At 47.0% G+C, this 26,224-nt stretch overlaps 1 protein-coding gene across 2 annotated transcripts in view; it reads left to right on the top strand.

Moving 5' to 3' along the window:
• The window catches only part of LOC144755649 (cytosolic phospholipase A2 gamma-like), a 649,811-nt gene that overhangs the window by 521,294 nt on the left and 102,293 nt on the right, over nt 1-26,224 (top strand). The gene's annotated exons all lie outside the window — the stretch shown is intronic.

Raw genomic sequence — 26,224 nt, 5'->3', positions numbered from 1 at the left:
AGGCATATTTTGTTAATTTATCGTTTACCATATTTGGGTTAGTTTGCCATGAAATGCATGACATAGAGGTGGTTGGATGGTGATATTTGTTTACGGAAAAGGTGATCTTGAGAGCATGTATTACAAAGAGTTAAATATCTGAAACTTCCATGACCTTATAAAGGAATTCATCCTTTAGCCTCGTTCCTTAATTTAAGAAAAAACACTTTAAATAAAAAACTTTATTTAAGCAAAAAAGTATTTAAGGAACCTCCCCAAAAAAATCTTGATCCTTTTATTTGGTCTAACTATAGTCCAATTTCTCTTCTGCCTACTCTGGCCCACATTCTGGAAAATCACATGAATAAACAGCTCATGATGTATACGAGGCTTAATGTCCACTCCAAACCTTGCCAAAGGGCTTTAGAGCAGGCCATAGCACGGAGCTGTCTCTCCTCGCCGTGAGAGAACTTCTAAGGCATCAATTAGACAATGGTGGCAAAACTGTGCTCATTCCTTTAGATCTCAGCACAGCTTTTGACACATTGAATCACTAAACTATACTTCAAATACTAGAGGTTATGGGTGTGCAGGATATGTCCCTTTGTTGGCTAGGCTCTGTACTGCAAGATTGTGGTTTCTAGGTCTCCACTCATCAGCACTGTTCGAAGCCACACCCTCTTCTATCTGATGTACTCCAGGATCCACACCCAGTCCAACCCTTTTTAATCTTTAAGTAAGGCCTTGTGCAGATTTTGTAAACAGCTGCGGTCCTTCTCTCCTCTCATACTCCGACGACACTCAAATCATTGTCTACCTGTCAACTTAAGAGAATCCCTAGTGCAGAGGCCCGAACAGCTGCCTTACACAAGTTTCTTCCTGGATAAATGCTAATTCCCTCAGGCTGAATGCGGATAAGACCGAGGTTCTGCTGCCGGGTAAACTCCCTCATCTTTGAGGCCCTCATCTGTGGCCTGAGGTTACGGATACTGTTCCCACTCCAGTACTGTTGTGTAGTTCCCACTAATCTATAAGATCTGCGCAATGTTTGAACAACATACGCTAAGGCCTTGGTGTTAAGATTGATTCTAGACACCCCAGCAGGATATGTTGGCCTACTGACCAGCTAGGTCACAGTGCCACCTGAATCCCCCCTAACCTTACCAGGGAGCAAATGATTTTGGGCAACCACTGAACATGACAACCCTGAACCCTCTGGGATCATAGAAACAGCACAGAACCTTGCGATCAGTCACTCATGCTCACTTATTCTCAGAGAATTATACCGAGAATATATAGTGGGACGTTTTCAATACAAATACTAAACCAACGTTATTCTTGCATAAAATATCTATGCTGCAATGATTAATAGAGAGAAGCAGAAAAACATGATTACAAGCACCAAAAGTTGAAATAGTAGATATAGTCCTACTATGGTGCTAAAGCAATGTATATATGCAGGCATATAAAAAATGGCAGTAATCCAGCTTACTACTGCGATGCGAACCCTACTTTAAGTGTACCTAGAGTGTGTGTAGGTATAGAGCCAAGATTCCCCCTAGGGACGATCCAACTCCATTACCTGGTGGGCTAGATTGAAGGACCTCGTCTTGGTCACAAATTGGATACCCCACACAAGATGTCAGCCTGCTGAGTGGTAATTTGTTAGCATGCAAGGACCTCGGTGTCAGCGGAAGTGCCTCTCCTGCTGATCTTTTATAATAGAAAGCAGCCTTGCGATGTGCATATAAATTAGTGATGGCATGGATACTAGATAGCCCTGGATTAAGATAGAGATGACATTTGTACATAGTGCAAAACGAGACCTTGTACATGATGTTCATAGCTTTTTGATAATCTTGTGCGGAGCTACATGTGTAAACCTGTTTAGTTTCGGGGGAAAATAATCCCACATTGTCATGCATGCAAATATGTGTATAATGTCACAGCTGAAAATTGTATTTGTGAGGACAATTTAAGAAATAAACTGCTTCACTACATGGGCCTAACTTGGGAATATAACATTACCTGTGCGCAAGAATGTAGGGGTCTGGTTTGATGACGGGCTGTCCATCAGTCATTGAATCACCAAGGTGCTTCCTCATGCTTTGGTATTTTAAGATGGCTCAGGAAAATTCTTTGTTGTGTCTTCCAGGGCCCTACCCAAAGAACGAATAGCTTTTTAGTTCCAAGTTGGATGGCGTAAATATTCTTTACTTAGGTGTCATGAAGATCCTACTCAAGCGACAGTGCAAAACGCTGCTGCAAGACTCCTACTTCACCCCTCAAAGTTTTCCCCCTACATTTTCCTCTGCTGCCAGTCTGCTCCATGAACTCCATTGGTTGTCAATTGAATGGCATGTTCAATATAAAGCTTTATGCTATGTACATAAATATCTTTCCAATTCTGCCCCATATATTTAAGAACTCTGGTTCTACCATATATACCAAGCTAATCTCTCTGCCCAAGCAATCTTGCTCTTGCTGCAATTACCAGAATTAGCAAAACCCGTCAAGGAGGTAAAGGCTTTTTCTTCTTAAGCCCGAAGTGGGGGAATTCCTTACTCCCTGCTTTGAGAGCATGTCACTCTCTCTCGGTCTGACTCAAGAAATTAAAAACCTGTTGTTGGAAGAGACCTGCATTGAAGTACCAGCTACCTTACTGTAGCGTAGCACGGGGAAACCCTTCTTGGGTAGCCATGTGCTGTACAAGTCTGTAAATGATAATAATAATAATAATAATAATAAGTAGCCAAGCAACTTCCCGGTGACTTGCAATATCCTTACATGAACACTAAAGGGTTGTTTATTCTTAGTAATATGTGGTCGCACAGTCACACATCTCACAAAATACTTAAAGCCTTTGTGTCTTGCACTTTTATATGACAGAAATACGAAGACTGCAGCCATCAAGAATAAAAGTAGAATTTGTAGCACAAATTAAACACACCAAAAAGACATTTAGTATTGTGTTCCTAATAGATAGTTAAGTCTGTCTCACCGCATTTCAGGGATTTACATTATAGTCTATCTATCTATCTAGCTATCTATCTATCTATCTTTCTATCTTTCGATCTATCTATTGATTATTTATACATTTGCTGAAAAACATAGTCAAATCTGAGTTATTGTTCTAGCTCAAATGCATAAAGCTACTGAAATTAGCCAGCTAAGGTCACCAATGCACAAAACACATGCCATCATTTGTGACACACACCATGTTGATTGCTTGATAGCTGTCTTTGTATTTCTATGGTATTGCCAAATTGCTATTTATAGCTGCCTTTGCATTTATGAGATATTGACAAATTGTTGTTTATAGCTTGTGTTGTATACGTTGGTATCCTTAACTGGCAAAATTGAGTGGTCTACCTGTTTGAGTCAGAATTATAACATAGTTTTGATCTCCTTTTTTAGTGAAATTCAGTGTTTTTATTACGTATTTTAGTTATTTTCAAATCTTAGCTGCACATGGTTTTTGCCTTTCACAACTGGGTTTGGGCTCAGAGTGAGGATTGTGATCAGGACCTGTGCTCACACCACCTTGAGAATAAAACCATCAGAGCCTTCAGTCATTTTCAGTGTGGTTTAATCTCAGAGTTTCCTCCTGTGGCCAGCCCTGCGTAAAACCCACTGAAGACAGCCAGCTTCCTCAGTGCATTGCCTTAGGCCATGCTCAGTGGTGGTTGGGAGCAGGGACTGACCTGCAGCCTCTCCCTGAATTCAACCCCACTCGGGCATCCAAACCCTGCTGCACACTGATATCCCACCATGGAAATGTGCATCAGCCAACTCCTGGTCCCTACCACATGGCACTTACCACAAGTACTCTGTGGTCAAACACTCATGATTACATCTGCCTCTGCTTCATTTTTTCCCACAATATGAAACTCACAAATCATATTTGATTTGCAAGTCACACACAAAATAGCAGTTGAATCATACTCCTATAATGGCAGCTTGCAATTTTGGCGTGATTCTTGAGTCAGGCTATGTTTTCAGTGTTTTTCTTTGGTAGAGATATTGAGTTTTTCACGTCTCTGAGTACCACTGAGAATTCCCTTCTGGTTGGTAACCTCTGAGGTTGGCCTTCCATTCTTGTGGACATTTCATTCCACAAAGCTAAAACCTGTAAGTTAGTATCAACTCATGAGCAGAAATATTTCTGCAGAGGCCTTCTACAGCTAATTATATTATTTACAAAAATCAAAATATATTTGAAAGGAATCGCAAGTGGCTAGTGAAAAAGTACCTGCCTCCTGAAGTTTCCTGAAACATAGTACTTGAACATTTTTTGCTGACCATTTGCTCTGAGAACTGTCGGGGACTGGGACTGGGACCAACTTTCCAAGCCGATTCAACGTAGGTGCAACACCGCTGGGCCAAAGATTCAGGGTGCGCACACTATGTACTTGTCCTGCAGTGCTTGTCCTTTTGAAAACTACATGTAAGATTGGGGTGGATCACGAGTAATAAAGTTACTAACCTGTTAGTTCCAGCCAACGATTTCAATAACTAAATTCTGACCTCACCCACTATTAGGTATTGAACAGAGTAGATAGACTTTATTTAAATAAAATGTATAAAGCATTTAGATGTGACAAAACAGCTAAATAGTTAAAGACACAACACAATAAGGACCCCAATTAAATGTATACAATTGAGAAAAATGTAATAAGCAATGGGACACAAACACAACAAAAATCCAATCAGATGAACCAGATATATTCATTTTTTAATATATCATTGGAAAAACTGCCTGCAGCTATACACCAAGTGGAGGGATCCTTGTAAAAGTGTGGAAGTCAAAAAGATGTTTTTAAAGTCCCAAATCAGAATGGGACGTAGTCACATTTTGAAAAGAAAAATTCTCCCTGCATAGGTCACTGGTCAAACTGTTGCCATAAATCTTTAAGCCATATATGTGAAGCAGGTTAGTTCCACTGGCTTTCTGGTTCTTTGCACATTTCAAACTGAGAGATCAGACAATGAGATTTAGTCATTCTTTTGAAGAGTTGGGATTTCTCAGAAGGGTGAAACTGAAATCCAGTATGATTCCGTGGAACTGCCGATCAGGTACTTTTTAGGTCTCGACTACGCAGCGCCCGTGAGCTGCATACGAGGAGACCTGTAGTCATCAGTCCCCTTTTTTACCCACAACCATGCACGCGTTCCATTGCCTTCAATGGCAGCGCATGCACGTGTGGAGATTCACTTGCGGGAGCGAGCGCCACCATATGGTAGCAATTATCGATCCCGCAAGTAAATCGCCCAGGCCCCCCTCCTCGCTTGTGCTTGTTTAAATTAGCTCGTCCCACTTTTCTATTTTCACCATCCATCAATGCCTGAAGATGGGAAATGGTGGGGACAACGGGTCATGGCGGCGGCGTGATTTCGCCATACGAGTGTGTCACAAAGTGTGTTACATCTCCTGATCCCTCCAGGAGCAACAAACTCACAACTAACAATCCCCCCAAGGACAATCTTAATAGCTTTGTCTCTAACCTCAGCCCGCCTGCGACTGTTATCCCTACAGACACTCCCCTCTCCACCCATGAGAATCTGAACCCTCCCCCACAACCTTCCCCTACCACCTACACTGACCTGTTCCCATGTCCCTTACTCCCCCCTGGTCTGACGTCATTTCCAATCCAGTGGTCTCTACCCTCCCTTCTACAACTGCTTCATCCCCCTCCGCTGTCACACACCCTCACAAACAACCCGCCTCTATCCTCTTGGACACGCCTCGAAAATCCGATAACCTTTCTTTAATTCCTCCTCCTCCTCACCTGGACTCTAGTTCCACTTCTCCCCCTCTGAACTCCTCGATTGGGAACATTACTAATCCGGCACCCTGCATCCAACCTCTCCCCTCTCCCAATCCCAAGAACCTCACAGACTCTCCCCTCTCTACCCCTGGAAATCGGAACCCTCCCTCAAAATCTTCCCCTACCACCTACACTGTCCCTGTTCCCCCAACCCTTACCCCCCCCTGTCAAACATAATTTCCAATCCTGTGGTCTCTCTCCACCTCATACCACTGCATTCTCCCCCTCCGATGTCGCACTCCCACATTCTCAACCTGCCTCCACCGCCGATCTTGCTGACAATGTCCAGAACTCTGACGTCGGTCCCATAATTTCTCTCCCTCCTCACTTGGAAACCAGTTCCACCTCTCCTACACCAAACCCCTCGAATAGAAACATTTCAACACCGACTCCCCGCATACAACCTTCCCCCTCTCCTAATCCCATGTACTCCATCCAACCCTGCATCCCTGCTCAACCTCCCTCCTCTGACCCCAGTCATCCTCGACCCCTGCCTAAAACCTTAAACTTCCTCAGCTCTGTAGCACTGCAACTGAACAGAATGGAGCAGAAAATTAACTCCCTTGCTGCTGATTTCCTTCACTTACAACAAGACCTTCTCAACAGGGCCAAGCCACTGTGTTCCCTCCCCCCGAGGTGTTGTGCTCCTACTTCACTCAATACATCTCACATAAATGTAAAAATGTAAATGTAGTGCTTATATAGCGCACAAATCACCCCCGAAGGGGTCTCAAGGCGCTGTACACATACCACTGTGGAACCCTTCCTGATTTTTCCCTGTGAAGTGCCACTCTTGGCACCCCCAAGGTGAAGCCAGGCATTCTAGCGCTGTTGGGGCCATTGTGGAGATTAAGCAAGCTATTGCCCAGAGTTGCAGAGTGGGACCCATGATTAGAATAGGCACTGAGGTGAGAATTATCAGGTCCGGGGAAGTTGAGCCCAAGACCCGCCGAGGCGGGAATTGAACCCTGGTCCCAGTCCAGACCTCTGCATCAGGGTCTGCCGCTCTAACCATTGAGCCACACTTCTCCACATAGCCCCACAGAGCACCCCTCGACCCTCCAGCACATCATCGAGCCAGGACCCCAGTTCCAACAGAGATAGCAAACCCTTTTCAGTACCGAAACCTGTTGAACTCTACGATTCTCATCTCGCGTTGGACCAGGAATCAGCCCTTGTCCACATCCCTGTTATTATCAGCACAAACAGAATCGCAAATACTGTCCACTCGCCTAGACCCCTGCTCAATACTGACCTCGTCAGTGCTGGTCGCTCTACCTGCCGCGTGGCCCCTCCAGGAAGTCACCGGTTCCCTGCTGCTGCCGCCGCCGCTCGCATCGCTGCCCTGATTGTGCCCCCACTGTGGTCTGTACTATCGCCCTGATTTGTTTGAATTGTATTGTGCTGTTGTCCTGATTGTCCTGTTCAGCCTGCCCCGTGTACTGCCCTGCCCCCGTTCGCCGTAGTCTTGCCCTGTTGGTATTGTGCCCTGTTGGTATTGTCTCTGTTCTGTTGCCCTAGCGCTTCCGTCCCCGCTGCTGCCCACCCCGCTGCCTGCCGCTGCTCCCCCGCGGCCCCGCCCCCACTCCTGCCGGTTCCCTCGACCCTCCCCACTCGCCACCCCGCTCCTGCCTCCCAGCTGCTCCTTCCTCGCTCCGCCCCTACCACTACGCCATTTATGGCGGAGTCCACGCGTACACGCAGCGTGCACGTGCAGCGGGCGCGCCAATTGTGCACCAAAGGCGCCCCAAAGGCAAGCCCGTCTGCGCCCGTCCGCGCCTGGCCCGCGCCCAGCACCAGACCCCCTGGCCCCCAAGGACGCCAGCCCTCCCGACGGACCTACAACTACGCCACCCTCATCGCACTCAACACCGGCCGAATCCCCGGCTGCCACCGAGCCACCCCAGGACGCACCCACGGACCCTTCACCTGCCAAGCCTGCAAGTTCTCCTGCAGCCGGACCTGCACCTCACCCACCGAGAAGAGCACCGGCAGCAACCACCTGAAGTGCATCCTGCTCAACACTCGCTCCGTCCACAGACACGCCGTAGAACTCTGGACCCTCCTCGACACCACAGCTCCAGACGCCGCATTCCTCACAGAAACCTGGATGAACACCTCCTCAGCGCCAGACATCGCCATCGCCATCCTGGACGGATACAAGATCACCCGGAGGGACCGTGTCAACCAGACAGGAGGAGGCATCGCCATCGTCCACAAGAACACCATCCGCATCACGACCAACTCCGACGACACCTTCACGGCCGCCGAACACCTACACTTCCAGATCCACACCGACCCCAAGACCACCCTCAGAGGCACCCTCATCTACAGACCCCCGGGACCAAGCACACAATTCAGCGAAGACTTCGCCGACTTCATCAGCCCGCACGCCCTCCCCTCCGATGACTACATCCTCCTCGGGGATCTCAAATTACACCTGGAGAATAACAACGACCGCAACACAACCACCCTGCTCGACAACCTCTCCAACCTCGGACTCAAGCGACTGGTGACCACCCCCACCCACTACGCCGGCCACACGCTCGACCCCGTCTTCTCCTCCAGCAAGGACATCTCCTTCAGCCACGCCACCGGACTACACTGGACGGACCACAGCTGCGTCCATTCAGCTTCAGAAGGACCACGCTCCACCACCACCAGCAACAGGGTCCCCGCAGAAGCTGGAACAAGATCACAGCCGACCAGCTCGCCGCATCCCTGAGCCAGAACTCTCCCGCCAGCTCAGCGAACCCCAACCAAGCCGCCAACAACCTCACTAGGTGGATCAGCAACTGCGCAGACGACCTCGCTCCACTGAAGACCCCTCCCAGCAGACCCGGCAACAAGAAATCAGCCTGGTTCACCGACGAACTCAAGAGCTCCAAGAAGACCTGCCAAGCCCTCGAGAAAACCTGGCGCAGAGACCCGACACCAGACAACATGACCACCCTCAAGCTCGCCACTCGAAAACACCACCAACTGATCCACGCCACCAAGAAAACTGCATTCAAGGAACGACTGGACAACAACGCCCACAACAGCAAGGAACTCTTCAACATCGTCAAAGAGCTCTCCAACCCCAGCGCCGGAAACAATGACATCACCCCATCGCAACACCTCTGCAACGCGCTCGCCTCGTTCTTCCACAGCAAGATCGCAGACATACATAACAGCTTCAGCACACAGCCGACGCACCCTACGACCGCACCAGCGCCCCCCACCACCACCCTCCGCGCCTGGACCCCGATCAACACCGAAGACACCATATGCACAATGAACTCCATCCACTCCGGATCACCAACCGACCCCTGCCCTCACCACGTCTTCAACAAGGCCGACTCCATCATCGCTCCCCATCTACAGAACATCATCAACGCATCCTTCAACACCGCAACCTTCCCAGAGAGCTGGAAGCATGCCGAAGTCAGCGCCCTACTGAAGAAACCATCAGCGGACCCCACCGACCTCAAAAACTACCGCCCCATCTCGCTCCTCCCGTTTCCGGCCAAAGTCATCGAGAAGACCGTCAACAAACAGCTGGCAGCCTTCCTCGAGACGAATGGATCACTCGACCACTCGCAGTCCGGCTTCCGGGCCAACCACAGTACCAAGACCGCCCTCATCGCAGCCACCGATGACATCCGAGCCGTGCTCGACAACGGGGAAACGGCAGCCCTCATCCTCCTGGACCTCTCCGTGGCGTTAGACACAGTCTGCCACCGCACCCTAGTACAGCGCCTGCACTACATCGGAATCCAGGAGAAGGCACTGGAGTGGATCATCTCCTTCCTCGCCGGAAGGACACAGAGAGTCCGCCTCCCCCCGTTCAGATCAGAAGCCACCAAAGTCATCTGCGGCGTACCACAAGGATCTTCACTCAGCCCCACGCTGTTCAACATCTACATGAGCCCCCTCACGGCCATCGCACGCCAACACAACCTCAACATCATATCCTACGCCGACAACACCCAGCTGATCCTCTCCCTCACCAACGACCCCGCCACTGCCAGAACCAACCTACACGAAGAGATGAAAGACGTAGCCGAGTGGATGAAGAACAGCCGCCTGAAACTGAACACAGACAAGACGGAAGTCCTCATCCTGGGATCGTCGCCCTCCGCCTGGGACGACTCCAGGTGGCCCCCTGCCCTGGGCAGCGCACCCAAACCAACAGACCACGCACGCAACCAGGGCTTCATCCTGGACTCCTCCCTCTCCATGACCAGACAAGTCAACGCCGTCTCCTCGTCATGCTTCAACATCCTATGCATGCTACGTTCTATCTTCCGGTGGATCCCCACCGAAACCAGGAAGACGGTCACCCAGGCCCTCGTCACCAGCCGACTGGACTACGGCAACTCCCTCTACGCCGTAACCACCGCAAAACTCCAGAAAAGACTCCAGCGCATTCAGAACGCCTCAGCACGACTCACCCCGGACATCCCCCGACACAGCCACATCTCCGCACACCTGAGAAACCTGCACTGGCTCCCCGTCAACAAGAGAATCACGTTCCGACTCCTCACCCACGCACACAAAGCTCTCCACAACCAAGGCCCAAGATACCTCAACGACCGCCTGAACTTCTACACTCCCACCCGCCGGATTCGATCGACCAGCCACGTCCTCGCCGCCGTCCCCCGCATCCGAAGAGCCACAACGGGAGGAAGATCCTTCTCCTACCTGGCGCCAAGACGTGGAACTCCCTCCCCACCCACCTCCGCCTGACCCAAGACCACCTCGCCTTCAGGAAGCAACTCAAGACCTGGCTGTTCGAGCAGTAGCGAACCCCCCTACCCCAAGCGCCTTGAGACCCTCCGGGTGAGTAGCGCGCTATACAAATGCTTGATTGATTGATTGATTGATACACCTCTATCATCTTTAATACCCCCATCATCGATGCTCCCCGTCCTCTCTCCTGCATGCTCCTTAACTGCAGATCAGCAGCACAACACGCTACTGACATTGCCGAAGCTCTTCTTGCTGAAGAAATTGACATCGCCTTCCTCACAGAATCCTGGCTCAATGCCCACTCCACCCCTATTCTTGACATTCTTACCCCTCCAGGGTACAACCTCATCAGACAAGACTGACCGATCAAAACTGGGGGGGACTAGCCATCATACATAGAGATGGAATACAGATTACCAAACTCAAACCTGCAGAATACAGATCTTTTGAATACCTAGGCGTCAAACTCACTACCAAGGGCACCCCACTCATTAAATTCCACCCCATCTACCATCCTCCTGGAGAGCATACCCTTTTCCCCAAAGAACTAACAGACCTAATAACACGATTCTCCTTGACAGACACCAAAGACGTGTTCCTTGGTGACCTCAATATCCACTGGAACGACCCAGAAGACTCCACTGTCCTGAACCTTTCCAACCTTCTGGAAATATATAACCTCAAGCAACTCTGCAATAAACCAACTCACATCAAAGGTGCAACACTAGATGCGATCATAACAAACAACGATCTGATCTCCTTGAGAGAGATTACTCCCATTGACTGGTCCGACCATAACCTCATTCTGTTCAGGATTGACACACTTGCCAGCCTCCAACCTATTTGTGTTGTCAAACCTAAACTCTTCACCAGAAACATCAAAGAAATACCTTTATCCGAACTTGAAGCCAAGATTCTTCCGCATCTTCAACTCCATCCCTCAGCATGGACGGATGATGACCTCACTTCTCACTTCAACTCAAGAATGACAGAGGTCTTAGACCAAGTAGCTCCTCTCAAACTCAAACAACTGAGGAGAACCAAATCAAAACCCTGGTTTACCGTGGGGCTGAATGATGAACGGCGCCAACTCAGACAAACGGAAAGGTCCTGGAGACAAAACCCCTCGTCCCTGCACCTAACACATCTTAGATCTGCTTGACGGTCATACAAAAAACACATCTTCATTGAAAAGGCATTTTTTTTCCGCAGCCAACTAGATCTGGCAAAAAACAGACCAAGAGAACTCTTCAACATTGTTAAAAGCCAAACTAACTGCACTCCCTCTCAAGAAATCGAAGCCACGAATGAGCGATGTGAAGAAATTGCCACATTCTTCACCAATAATGTCTTTAAAATTGATGAATCCTTCTGACAAAGTGCTAACCCCCTTCCCCCTTAACCTCCCGCCCTTCAACCTCACTGGACAACTCAGAAAGAGCTCTTAACAAGGACAATCAGACCTTCCTCCAGCTAAAAAACAACACGCATTGGTTTGACTTTAAGCTAATGTCGGTAAACGAGTTCTTCAATAATATTTCCAATCGAAAACCCTCCTCCCATACCATGGACCCCCTCCCATCCACAATCATAAAAGACCTCAACCACACCATTTCCCCTTTCTGGACAACAATCATCAACGCCTCTCTCACCTCAGGGTGTGTCCCAGACTCCCTTCAACTAGGACAAATCACACCCATTCTCAAGAAACCTGGGGCTGACCCTAATGAACTTAACAACTTCAGACCTATCTCTAACCTCCCATTCCTTGCAAAAACATTGGAGAAATGTGTTCTCCTCCAACTCAATAAACACATTGATGAGTTCATCCTCCTCGACGCCTTTCAATCTGGTTTCAGAAAAGGCTGCAGCACGGAAACAGCTATGCTCAACGTCTCCGACGACATTCACAAGGCCCTAGACAAAGGTGATGCCTGCCTACTCATCCTTATTGACCTATCTGCGGCATTCAACACAGTAAACCATCCTGCTCTTTTGGAGACCCTGTCGAAACGGTCTGGCATTAATGGCACAGTACTAAAATGGTTCACCTCCTTCGTTCAACACCGCTCACAACAAATTAAATTTAACTTTTGTCTCTCAAAGCCAACTAATGTCACACTTGGGGTCTCGCAAGGCTCGATCCTCTCCCCGTCCCTCCTCAATCGCTTCATGGAGCCCCTCACAATCATATTGAAAAAAGCCGGAGTGAATTACCACCTTTACGCGGACGACACCCAAATCTATTTCAGGATCAAGTCTCCCAGCGACATCCAACTCCTCAATACCACCCTAACCGAAATCCAAACTTGGTTCTACATTAACCACTTAAAGCTCAACCCAGACAAAACAGAACTAATCCTATTCTATCCAAAAAGTAACCATCATCCAGTCCAAGAATGGCTCAGGAATCTGGTTGCCCTAAACTGCCCCCTCACCCTATCTGACTCAGTTAAGTCTCTAGGCAACACCCTTGACAAGAACTTATCAATGGAGACTCACATCAAAAACTATGCAAAAAGTGCTCTTTTCTCTCTTAAACACCTCAAGAAACTGAAACCTTTTCTAACCCACGATGACCTCAAGACAGTAGTCCAACCCTACTTCTCTCTAAAATCAACTACAGGAACGCCATCCTTACAGGGACTCCTAAAGCTCACCTAGCCCCTCTTAGAGCAGTGCTGAACATGTCCGCTCGACTCGTTTCTGGAGTTAAAAGATTTGAACACATCAATCCAGCTCTCAACTGCCTCAAATGGCTTCCCATGGAAGGGAGATGTATCTATAAGTTGGCCTGCATCACACACGAAACCCTTCACTCTCCTGCCCCCTACTACTTCAACAACAAACTGTTTAGGGCAGGTCAATCCATAACTCTAAGAAGCTCCAACTCATTCCTTCCTATTCGCCCGAAATTGAAAAAGAAAACCACCCAATACCGATCGTTTTCTGGCAACGCTCCCAGGATATGGAACGCTCTCCCTGGAGTCCTCAGATGCAACCGCTCCTTCTCCTGTTTCAAAAGGGACCTGAAACTCCATCTCCTAAATAAATACTTTCATGACCAATGTCAACTAACCTAGTCTTCTTTATCCGAGTTGTCTCCTCTCTCCTTGGTCATTCAACGATAATGGGTGGCCGGACTATGTTACACTCGCCTTTTCTCTCATTGCTCTCTCCCTATCCGCTGCTTTGCATTTTTAGTTCCCACGCTGTATTTTTTTTCTGTGGTATGCTTCCTTACTGCCAGCCTGTTATGTATTGGAATGTCCTTCTGCTGTTTACTGTGTATATGTAAAGCGCTCTGATACTTACGGGTCAAGCTAGGGCTATATAAAACTTTAAAAAGTGTCAGCTTTTCCCCGAGCCCGGGTTTCTCTCCATGTCCACTCCGCCGCTACTGTGCAACTGTGTTAGACCCAAATAATGGGTTTGGTTATACCCCTGCGACTTGTCCCCATAAAGAAAGCGTGAATTTTCCTTACACAGTTGTTGTTACTGTTTTATTAAGGTACTGCTGCGGTTTGCTTTTTCCTTTGGGGGTACAGCAGTTACTATGCCCGCCCACACTGCACCAGTTGCACATTCTTCGCTTGTTTCTTCCTCCTGTTGGATTGGCTGGGATTGGGGTGGGGGGGAGGATCGGCTCCTAATGGCTCTAAAATGGACGCTGAGCTGCCCCTTCTCCCGCAGTGTCATTCTGTGGTTATTCTGTACCCAGCTTCCATGCAGCACAAACAGCTCTATCAGACTCCAGGGGAGGAGGGCTCCAGTGCCCACTACCCCCGGTCCTGCCACATGGTCTGAACGGCCCCCATAAGGGGCACAAGCCTCCCCTCCCTGCGCCTAGCACAGGAACCGTGACTTCCGCCCCCTCCCTGCAGCAAGGACTCTACACGTAATTTGTCGCCCCTCAGTATTACGACATGCCGCGTTATGGGAGACGAGAACCCGGCATGCAACGACGTGACTTTATCCGGGTGAAATGTGACGTGTGAGCAGCCCCCAGGGTAGCATCTCCTGAGGAGGGCTGAGGGCTGGGCACGTTTGCTAACATTGATGAGCCTGAGGTGTTCGACCCCACCTGTCCTATTGTCTCCCATGCCACAGTGTGACTTTATCCGGGTGAAATGTGATGTGTGAGCAGACCCCAGGGTAGCGTCTCCTGAAGGGGGCTGAGAGCTGGGCACGTTTGCTAACATTGATGAGTGTGAGGTGTTCGACCCCACCTGTCTTATTGTCTCCCTTGCCACGGTGTGACTTTATCCGGGTGAAATGTGACGTGTGAGCAGCTTCCAGAGTAGCGCCTCCTGGAGGGGGCTGAGAGCTGGGCACTTCTGCTAACATTGATTAGCCTGAGGTGTTCGTCCCCACCTGTCCTATTGTCTCCGAGGCTTGAATAGGCCGAGTTTGGTGTCCGGGGATCATTGCTATCGTATGATGGCGCAGGTGCTTGCCTGTGGCGCCTTGTGGGAGTTGTCATAGTGAGGAAGAGATCCTGAGACCCTCACCATCCGCGTAGTCCCAGTATCTATCCTAAGACTCGATGCGTATGAGAATCCACCTGCTCTGGGTTTCTAAAGGTGTGTCTGGCTCCATGGTATATCACACCCCTGTGTGAGATCACACCTGCCCTTTTCTTTCTAGGACACGTGAATGTGCGTTGTCTCCTCCACAAGATCATACATTGTGGTGTCACCCCCACCACCTCCTGCCAACCTTACCTTCTTGTCCGAGGGTCCTGGAGGTATGTGTGGTGCATTGCCCCACAGCCCCATGCAGTTCTGTATGCTCGATGTGGAACCCACACCACTCTGCTGTCTGAAACCCTTTGTGTAACAGGCCAGTTGTTCTATAATTGTCTCCCCAGTGGTTCCGGGTACGTGATGTTTAGAAGGCCTGTCAACCTCTCCTTTCCAGGCCAATAGGCTCTGTCCACTGGAATTATCCTTCTCTTTGGGGGTTCCTCTACCAGTAAGTTTTGAAGTACGTGTATCCACGCAAATCCTTTCTCACCTCTCCCAGTCGAAAGCATGGCTAGGATGAATTGGCGCCTCAATTAGCCTGACGCTTCTCGTTAGCTCACCCCACACCCCCTTTCCGCTACTATTGGACTTCATTGAAGTGTTTGTACCCCTCAAACTGACATCAGTGACTTGACTCAAAATAAACCTTGGATACCAGGGGAATAGGTACTTGGAAGCATAGACAGAATTTGGACTGTCAGTATGCTGGCCTTTTTAGCGTTGTACTTTTTGGGCATCTTATACGTTTGTGTGTGTTTCCCTCTTTTCGTTTTTCCCCCCGCCCTTGTTTAGTAAATTGCAGATTATTCTATGTAGGACAGAAAGTGGTGGTGGTTTTTGATGCCTTCAATTTATATTTTCATCTCGCAATTCAGTGTCCCTAGTTTTTTCAGCCTGGTTTATATAGTCCAATTTGCTACCCTAGCCTCCTGTGCAATGTTCATACCTGCTCGTTTGTAATGATCACTGTGTGTATATCTACCCTGTGGTGTTATTGCATGGACCTATACTGTGTTAGCAGCATGAATGCTGTGTGAACACCTCTCATTTGTTGGTATTGCATGGCCCTGCACTACTTGCAGCATGGATATTGTTATTTGGCCAGGGACTGCCGGAGTACCCCCACCCTTTCATTAACCAACATTATCAACGAGACGTGAGAGGGCTTTCTTTGGAAGGCGGGGGATCTTTCGACCCCCCGGCCGTATTTATTAAAGCAAACAAAATAAATCAAAAATTGAAATGAACAATATTTACACAATTACGCAGAAAATGTTACAATTGATATATAGAGGTATTCAGATGGCTAACCGTAACATATTTCTAGTACAAGGTATTTCCTATCCGAGACTAACATATCAATCACATACAATAATTATTTTCTGCATACCTATTTGGGCCTACGGCAAGGTCAATAACTCGTGTCAGATCCTTACTAAATCACGCCCTCCTGAAATGAGTGCGCATGCGCAGAGGGCCCGTTTACCAGGAGGGTACTTCTCCCCCCGGTTCCCCCAGTACGCCCGACTAACCACGCCCTTCCATCGAAGTGCACATGCGCAGAGAGCCCGTTAACGGGAGGGTACTTCTCCCCCCGGCTACCCCGGTACGCCCGATTAACCGCGCCCTTCTGTCGAAGTGCGCATGCGCAGAGGGCCCGCTTACCGTGAGGGTACTTCCGCCCCCCGGTTACACCCGTACGCCCTATTAACTCCATTAACGGGTGCCCTTGCATCTCTGCGCCGTTTACTGGCGTCATTGTGCACGTGCGGGTGGCCAAGCAGCCTAGAGATAGCGTGACTCTCCCCTCTCCCGCACCCATGTACCCAACAGGCTGTACCTGCCCCTGGAGTTCTAGGAGAGACCACTTGTCCCTCCCTTCGGGCGACCCCATTCGAGAATGGCGCCGCCCCCTAAGGACCTTAAATTAACTGCTCATCAATCATGACCTTACCGCCTGACCAAGGAATGGCAATAAATACGACGATTGATGACCTGAAAAATGGAAAAAAGTTCTAAGGAACAAAACGTATTAGTCAGACACTCTTGTCATCCCTAAACATTTGTAACCAAATTGTGAAAACCTAAGTAACACACATTAACAATCATCTGCTTCAGAGGATGGTGGGTGGGGAAAATAATTACAGCCTCCTAGAGGCTGGAAGGGCAGGCCGTGGCGCTCAGGAGTCAAAGAGGCAGACTCTCTTGAGACCCGGAAGGGACTCAATCACTTCCGGGTCACCATGGAACCCGGGGCGAGTGAGGGCCGGCACGCCCCGCCATAAGTGCGGCGGGCCGATATGGGCCCCGCCTTTCGATTGTGTTTGTGTGTGTCTGGGAGTTGTGTGTATATCCTTCCTTTGGTGTTATTGCATGGCCTTACACTCTGTTTGCAGCTTGGATGTTATTGTGTGTGTCTGGGAGTTGCCCCCGTGAGGCAAAATGCTGCAAAGCTGCGTAAAGCACTTTTTGAGCTAAAGAAAGAGCAACTTTTCAGCGCATAATTCCCTTTGCTGCTCTGCATCACCTTGGGTGGCGAAGGTCCTATGCCAGAGCGTGACACACTGGGGGTCTGAATTAATGCTCGAGAGTAACATGCTGGATTTCTCAAGGCATGTCCGAGAGTAACATGCTGGGTGTCTGAAGGCATGCCCGAGTGTGACACGCTGGGTGTCTCAAAACATGCCCGAGTGTAACATTCTAGGGGGCACATGCATCAATATTGCATTTTGCGATTCCTTAATTGCGAAAAATAAGGAATCGCAATTAAGGAATTGCAAAATGCAATGCATCAAAAAATCGCAAAAAAAATAGCGATTCCCTAAAATTCTTTGATTGCCCATCGGAATTAATGGGAATGACATTCTTAATTTGCGATTCACCATTAGAAATTCGCAAATTAAGAATGCAATTTCAAAGGTGCAGGGGTGTCCAAAGGACACCCTGTTGCACCCCTGAAATCTGCCCATAAGTACATTTTGCACACACACATGCCCCAAGGGCATGTGTGTGTGTAAAATGAAACTTTGAAAAATGCACTTTAGTGCATTTTTCTAAGTTTTCGCAAATTACCAGGAAGGTCAACTTCATGGTAATTTGCACCCCTTATTTGCGAAGTCGCACATTTTAAAAGTTTGATGCATTGCATTTAAGGAATCTCAATTTGAGATTCCTTAAATGCAATCGCAATTTAAGAAATCGCAATTTTGCGATTTCTTAAATTGCCAAAATAACAAAAATGATAATGCATCCCAAAAATGGGAATTGCATTCGCAAACGGCCGAATTTTGCGATTCGCACCATTTGCAAATGCAATTTCCATTAATGCATATGCCCCTTTGTGTCTGAAGGCATGCTTGAGAGTAAGACGCTGGGTGTCTGAAGGCTTGCCTAAGTGTGATGCTGGGTGTCTGAAAGGTATGCCCGAGAGTAACATGCTAGGTGTCTGAAGACATGCCTGAGCGGAGCAGGTCCAAGACGCTACTGTAGAGTAGGTGATCTGTGTGTCCTGGTATTTAAAGAAGTGCATTGAATGATGCAGTAGTAGCCCTCAAACTCAAGCAGATATCATTAAGGAAAGTAGGATTCTTCAATTCAAAAACTCTGTCAGACATCATTCTACAACGTGCCATTCTGGAACAGCTGCTGTTGGCGATACTGGACGACACGTTTAATATTTTTATTTTTTTATTTTGGAAACCACTTTATTGAGAAAAGTGGAAATAATAAAGCGGGACAAAAGAAGTGAAAAATAAATACATAAAATACTAGCACCTCATGATTTACAGATATAACGCAGAAAGTGTGCCCCTTCCACCAGAACCTGTGCAAAACTTATAGCTTGACTTGCTGTCGATCTCCGGGATTTTGGGCACTGTCTTCCTATTTCTCGGGCTTTCATTTTTTAACCACAGGGCCACACACAAAACTGCACAATTAAGCGAACAAAGAACAGAGGCTATTTCATAAATGTACTCCTGTGTGCTATTTTATTTAAAATATGATTCACAGCAAGAGTTTACTAGCAGGCCATACTGTGTAGCGCAGACAACATAACATTGTGCGCTCAGTTACTTTAAATTGCCCCTTAAAGGTTTGTGTTAAATTTTCCTAATGTTGGTCTGCGCTTTATCACTACATCTAAAGTTACTTTAAATTGCCCCATACTGCTTCATATTCTGTTTTTCTCAAGTTGGTCTGCGCTGACACCTCATTCTGTGCCGCTTGGGAATTGGAAAATGGATTCTTACTTCTATAATAGTGGAACGTCCCAGTTCGTGGTTTCCACAATCTTGTCGCCCTGGTACCACCTGAATACAAACACCAAACAAGGGCAGGATAAACAGCAACACAGCCTCCCTGCAGAAGCTTTCTGGTGTGTTTTCAAAATCTTATTGCCAACCTTCATAGTTAAGTTTACATTCATGCCCATTCACTCTTTGGCCTCTCTAGTAACACTGCAACTTTATCACTAACTCACCACTTCATGTACAACACATTTCAATGCACTTTACCTCAAGCTTTTTACTGCCAGTGACAGGCATTGACAAACTGCTAAATATACACACATCTGAATTAGGTGGGTGGTCATTTACAATGCCAATAGCTCAAACTCTCGCAAATGCGAGACCTATTGCATTGCAAATGCTTGTTTCACTAGGACCTGATGATGCTCTGAAGGAAAAGTTTGAAAACTTGTTTGTGGTACCTAAACAACCACCGAAATAGACCTTAAAACTTAGGAAAGGCACTTGAAGACTCTTAGGGTGTCAGACAGGGTCCAGTTCAGGTCCTGTTGTTAATGCTCAGTTGGGCACCATAGGAAAAAGGCCACTGTTAGACCTGTCAGCCTTGGGGTGGTCTTCCGCCATACTTTATTGATGTTTACCTCCAAGTTTTGCTGGATTTCGTTTTTGCAGGCCTTTCTGACCAGTGTTATGGTGCTTGTGCTCACTCCCCTAAACATGGTTTAATTGACAAATCCCTAATCGGCATTGTTGGACCTGGCCCATTTTGCATGGTTATCCATAAAATGTTTGCCTTTTTCCTCCAGTTTTTCTGACACTGTTGGCTGTAAGACCCTGGGCAGTTTACTGCTGCTAATCAGTACCAAAGTGCATGTGCTCTCTCCTTTAAACATCGTAATATTGGTTTACACCTGATAAGCATATTAGATGTACATGTAGGTTCCTTGCAAAGTGGTATCACATATACCCAGAGCCTGTAAATTAACTGCTACTACTGGGCCTGCAGCAGAGATTGGGCCACCAACAGAAGTAGCCTTTCAAACCTGTCACAGGTGTGCCACTGCACTGCCTGTGTGCAAAGTTTCCTGCCACATTGACTTGGCATTCTAAAGTTATTTGCCAAGACTTAAGCTCCCCCTTTTACTATATATAGATCACCCCTAAGGTAGGCCCTAGGGGCAGGGCGCTGTGTAAATAGAAGGTTGAACATGTGCCTTTCTTGTGTGGTATGTGCTGGTAGTGACAAACAACCTATTTTGTTTCTCACTACAGTGAGGCCTACTCCTCTCATAGGCTAGCATAGGGAATTCCCTTATACATGTTTAAGTGATAATTCCTGAGCTGAACGGAGTAGTGCAGCCATGTTCGGTATGTTTAGAATGGCTGTGAAAAATCATGCTTGCTGGTGTAGGTGAATTTGTTATTACTATTTTAGAAATGCCACTTTTAGAAAGTGGGCATTTTTCTGTTCTTATAACTCGATGTGCTTTGCAGCCTGACTCCAATCAATGTATGGGCTTGGTTGACAGCTATATTTTGTGCATATTTTCTAGACAGCCACAACTCAGGAAAAGGATGGGTGCGACAAAAGAGGCATCTACATCCATCTGCATATTGATAGTCTTACTGGGCTGGAGAGATGTTGGTGGGGCACACTTACATTTGTATAGGCTGGGTCCTGCCCTCACACAAAGGGCTAATTTGCCCCCTACTGTATGTCTGGATCCAGGACTTAGTTGTAAGGTTGGTGTTTTGCACTTCTAAGGTTTATTTTGAAGTAACCTCTACATCAAAGACATTTTGAGTATAAGTACAGGGGCTTTGATACCATGTTTTCAGAGCATTTTTGGAACCAAGACTCAATCTCTGTCACAGGGATTGGTGTGCTGCATAAAGACTCATTTGGACTGCTCTTTTGTTGTTGCTTGTTGCCTTCTATCTGCTGGGTGGCACAAAGGACTCACAGGATTGCTTTTCTGCTTGTTGTCCTACTGTCAGCTGTTCCCTGACTATGGCCTGCCAAGACACTGTAGTTGTTCCAGGAGGAACCGCCGCCATCAGAGTTGCTTGCTTAGTTGTGCTGACCTGAGGCCTGCTAGGCAGCAAGGAGAATTGCTGCTTTGTTAACTGAGACCCTGGCATGCCGGCCTGCTTTTCTACTGCACCTCTTGTGCCCAAGTGCTCTCCAGGGATACCTGTTTTAGGCTCCTTGTCTGTTACCTTTCCCAAGTGTGTGGTGAGCGCTTTTACATTTCTTTATGGGACCAGAGTGTGGTGAAGCAGTTTGCTGCCATCAGAGAACCAGTGCAGGTGGGTGATTGAACCTCGCACATGTGAACCTTTTGACCAGTCTCCCCTTCCGTCCCGGTGGAGCCAATGTGCAAATTCAGCACGGTCCCTTTCTACTAAAAGGGTAGAAGCACGACAGCTGGTATGAGTGCTGCAAGGGATCATCGACCAAACATCATTGCCCTGCAGTTGCACTTCAGAAACCTCCCTCAGCATGGCCCTGTGAGGCTGAGGGTTGCAACGATCCTCCGGCCCTGTCAGTTGCCATCTTTCACCAGGAGTAAGAGTGGGTTCTAAGAGACGCATTGACCGATTTTCTTGCACTGGCAGCACAGAGGGTGGTGTGAGACCCGGGAGGAGCTTGGCCCGGGTCGTAGGATAATGAAGAGTGGACTGGTTTACATGAAATGACTGCCCTGTGTGCTTGCGGGCCATTACCCCCGCTCTTGCCAGCAGTGTGGGTGCCCCCCTTGTGGACATACCTTGGGGCACTGGACTACTGGGCACGTAATGGAGTGTGTATAATCACATAATGTTGCTCCAGTTCTGGATTTTGTGATTACTCAACAACTCCAAAAGAACATTCAATAAATACCCATCGAGCAACAAATCAATGGCTTCGACATTTGTGATACTCATTTGAATTGTTTAATAGAATGTATACAGCTGTTTAATTTTTGCTACTTATGATAACTCATTTGATTGTATGAATATTTATGGTCTACACTCGTTTGAGTGAAGCAGTGCATTAGGTTCCTGGGAAATCTCCCGGATGTTCGAGTTGCTTATAGCCTAAAGGTCTAGCAGGGCCTTCAACCTTTTGCACGAAATGTAATGATTTGAGTATGTGATTCCACTTAATGACTTTTTAAGTTTGATTACTGAGTGCACACGCTGCTGTGTTAACTTTCCTGTTTGACGTATTCCTGCTCAGCAGACAGCAACTGCACCACCCAGATTAGAGTTTCTGAACTTCATGATGGCCACATTTGATGATATTCTTAATCTAACAGAGAATAAAGCGCACACTAAAGTATATTCAGCCGAAGAAGTGGCAGACATTTATGGCCTCATCAAAGAGGTCAGGAAATTTGATGCCACTTCAGGTCCCGTCCAGCAAAAGATCAAACAACTAGAATATTTAATGAGACGCGAGATCAATCAGTGCCTGCATGCCACTACCCTCATACAATATCATCGAGCCAGCCGCATCCCCAGGGGGCTACGCCTGGCCATCAAACCTATGCTCTTCAAAATGAATAAAAAATGTATGGAGAAATGGTACGCTATTTTAAATAAGTGTTCCCTCGACCTAATTCTTTTAATTGTAGAAGAGCTGTCACAAGTCCTGATAGGATTAGAATCAGAAATTAAAGACTTACAGAGTAACTTAACATAGCGAATGGAAGTAGAACTATGGTCAACTACTTTAGAGGAGATTAACACTAGACTGGATGGTTACGCTAAAGACATTCACGAACGCAAGGTACGCAAATTTCTTCGAGACACTATCGACTATAAGCTTGACGAAGTCTATTCGTGGGCTGAAGTATATGCCCAGAAACGTACTTGGAATCAACCAGGCAAAACGTCTTCAGAAGAGAGTGTAGTATCGGATACTGACACCCAAATGGCACGTTCCCCTGTCCCACCAAACACAGGAGCAAGCATAGTGTGTACTATAGACAAAATTATGCCTAGTGGTAGTTCCACCACTTCTCAGCCTGCTTTTTTGTCCGCCAGTCCAGCCGCAAACCAACCACCTCAAGGTCCCAACACCACCAAACCAGGAGAGGTCACCAGTTCATGCAAACCCAGCCGGAAAAAGAAACATTAGTAGTTAATATCTTCTCCAAACAACTTACTAAGCAACAAACACAGGTGTTAAGTAAAGGATGCTCTTATGTCCCAAAGAACCAAGTTTAGATGCACAAATTGACGTATTTAAATTTACTCGAAAATTAAGATTACGTCTTTTTTTCTTCACTTTTGAGATTAATCAGCCCAGATCTGATGGCACAGAATATCAAGAATTTAGACCTAAGAGCACTTTTATCCCACCCACCTCTAATAAGACCATAGATCTATTTGAGACTCTAGTCAGACAAGACATTTCTAAAATACCACAGCAAACTAAGTCCTCATCTAACCTCAGCCTTGGAGAAAAGTCAGCATTACGCTCTCTTCAGACCAACACTACATTACATTTCACCAAGGCTGACAAAGGTGGAGCCCTGGTTATTATGGACAAGTCTAAATATGTACACAAGGTTGAAAGTATGATACAGGACACCACTACGTATCTACCTTTACCCAAAGACCCCATGGGCGATTTCCAGGCAGTCTTAGACACTATTCTCACAAATGCTCTTAAAATGAAATGGATCAATACCAAAACAAAAGAATACTTGTTCACCAGATTCCCCCGTAGACCCAGGCTCTATATGGTGCCTAAAATACATAAATCACTAACAGACCCCCCCTTGAGACCCATCGTCTCGGGTGTGGTTTCATCCATGACACCCTAGGACGGTACTTGGACACATTTCTTCAACCCATCGTTCAATCGAGTACCACATACATACAAGACACTACACATCTACTCATTCTCAGAGAAATCACGATTCCCACAGGCAGATCTGGTTGTGTACTGTCGACGTTGTAGCGTTGTACACCTCCATCCCACACATGGAGGGGATGGAGGCCATAGAATGGGCCCTTCTGAGAGCAGACACACTGCGAGCCAATCATATTTTCCTAATGGAAATCCTACATTTCTGCTTATTCCACAGCTACTTCAACTGGCAAGGCCGTTATTTTTTACAGTCCAATGGAACTTCCATGGGCTTTTCGGGAGCCCCCGGCTATGCCAACATCTTTATGATGAAGTTCGAACAGGAACACATACTCTCACAAACCCAATGGAGCACCCACATGCTCACTTTCAAACGATATATTGATGACATCCTCATCATATGGCAAGGCACACTCCAGGATCTTGAAAACAACATATCACAACTCAACACCATCAACCCACGTATCAAATTCACACATCACATTGCCGCACAACAAATTCCATTTCTGTATGTTATGATCACTGTATCTAACGGGAGCATCGAGACTTCTATTTTTTCCAAACCTACCGACAGGAACACTGCCTTAGCTTACCATAGTTTCCACCCATGGTCACTGAAAAGGCACCTTCCGTACTCCCAGTTTCTTAGAATCAAACGCATCAATTCAGATCATACCACTGGCATGCAGACGATTGATGTCTTTAAGGACAAATATAAACAGAGAGGCTACCCTGACACTATCCTTGAACAAGCAACCACTCGAGCCTCAACGGTAACTCGTGAGGCACTCTTAAAGAAAAGAATTGAGCCTAGAACTTCTTCCAGAGAAGTGTTGGTATCTACTTTTTCTACCCAATCAAAACTAGTGAAATCCATCATATTGAACCGATGGTCCCTACTACAATCAGAACCAGACTTTGGGGGCATGTTCAGCTCCCAACCGCTTTTTGCTTACAAAAGGGCACACAATCCTAAGGAAATTCTTAACAAGAATCCTCCCCAACCTAAGGCACAACATAAAGGTTTGCTCAAATGTATGAATTGCTCAAACTGCAATAATGCCAGTACAGGTAAAACCATCAACTACCCAAGGTCAGGCAAATCCATCGCCTTGACCTACACAGCCACTTGTAACAGAAACTATGTTGTGTATTACATAAAATGTCCTTGTGACTTATATTATGTAGGGAAGACTGAACGCAGTTTGCGTACTCGCATCACTGAACACAAGAGCCGAATACGCACACAGAACGTGAATTCTCCTTTAGCCCAACACTGGCTTAATCGCAGGCACAATATCGCCCAATTAAAATTTGGTATTCTTGAGGTCATTGAGCCCAACCCTGAACGTGATCAAGCGCAGGTACTTTCACAGCAAGAATCATATTGGATCTGGTTCATGCAAACTCTGACCCCTACAGGGTTAAATGACAAATTTGAATTATCATGTTTCTTCTAAATACACAACACTCTTGCTTGCTTACTTTTAGCCTGCTTGTATTTGTATTTTTTCACATAGTACCATAGAAGATTGTGCACACGCTGAATGGCAGCTTCTAATGTTTATACTTGACATCTAGTGTCTTCACTTGACATCGACTATATTTTGAAGCACACGCAGAAGCATTGTTTGATCGTATTGTTCAGTTTTAAATTAGTCTGGACTCAACCTGAAGTGAATTTTCTTTTTTTTTTTTTGGGGGGGGTAAAAACTTTTATTGTGCAGCGAGATATATTAATACAAGTATGGGCCTACAACCACTCGGGCCGGCCGCTAAAACATGAGGCATAGCGTACAAACAACAGGAAAAGGCGGTCAAGCACCAGGAGGCCAGGCAAAAACAGGCTCTAAATAGAGGCACACAGGCTACAAACAGGATAACATACTTTTCTAATTTTAGGAAAACAACAAGGAAACAAACAGACAAAACTTCAAGGCGAAAGGCGTAATGAACAAAGTCGAGCCCTAATGGGGGGGAACTCACCCGCAAAAAGATAAAACAAATTTGCAAGCAATGGAGCAAGTCAGGGTGGGGGAGAAATTG

This window comes from Lissotriton helveticus, chromosome 5_1 (assembly GCF_964261635.1).
Source record: "Lissotriton helveticus chromosome 5_1, aLisHel1.1, whole genome shotgun sequence".
NCBI lineage: Eukaryota > Metazoa > Chordata > Amphibia > Caudata > Salamandridae > Lissotriton > Lissotriton helveticus.
This window is presented reverse-complemented; position numbering and strand designations above follow the sequence as displayed.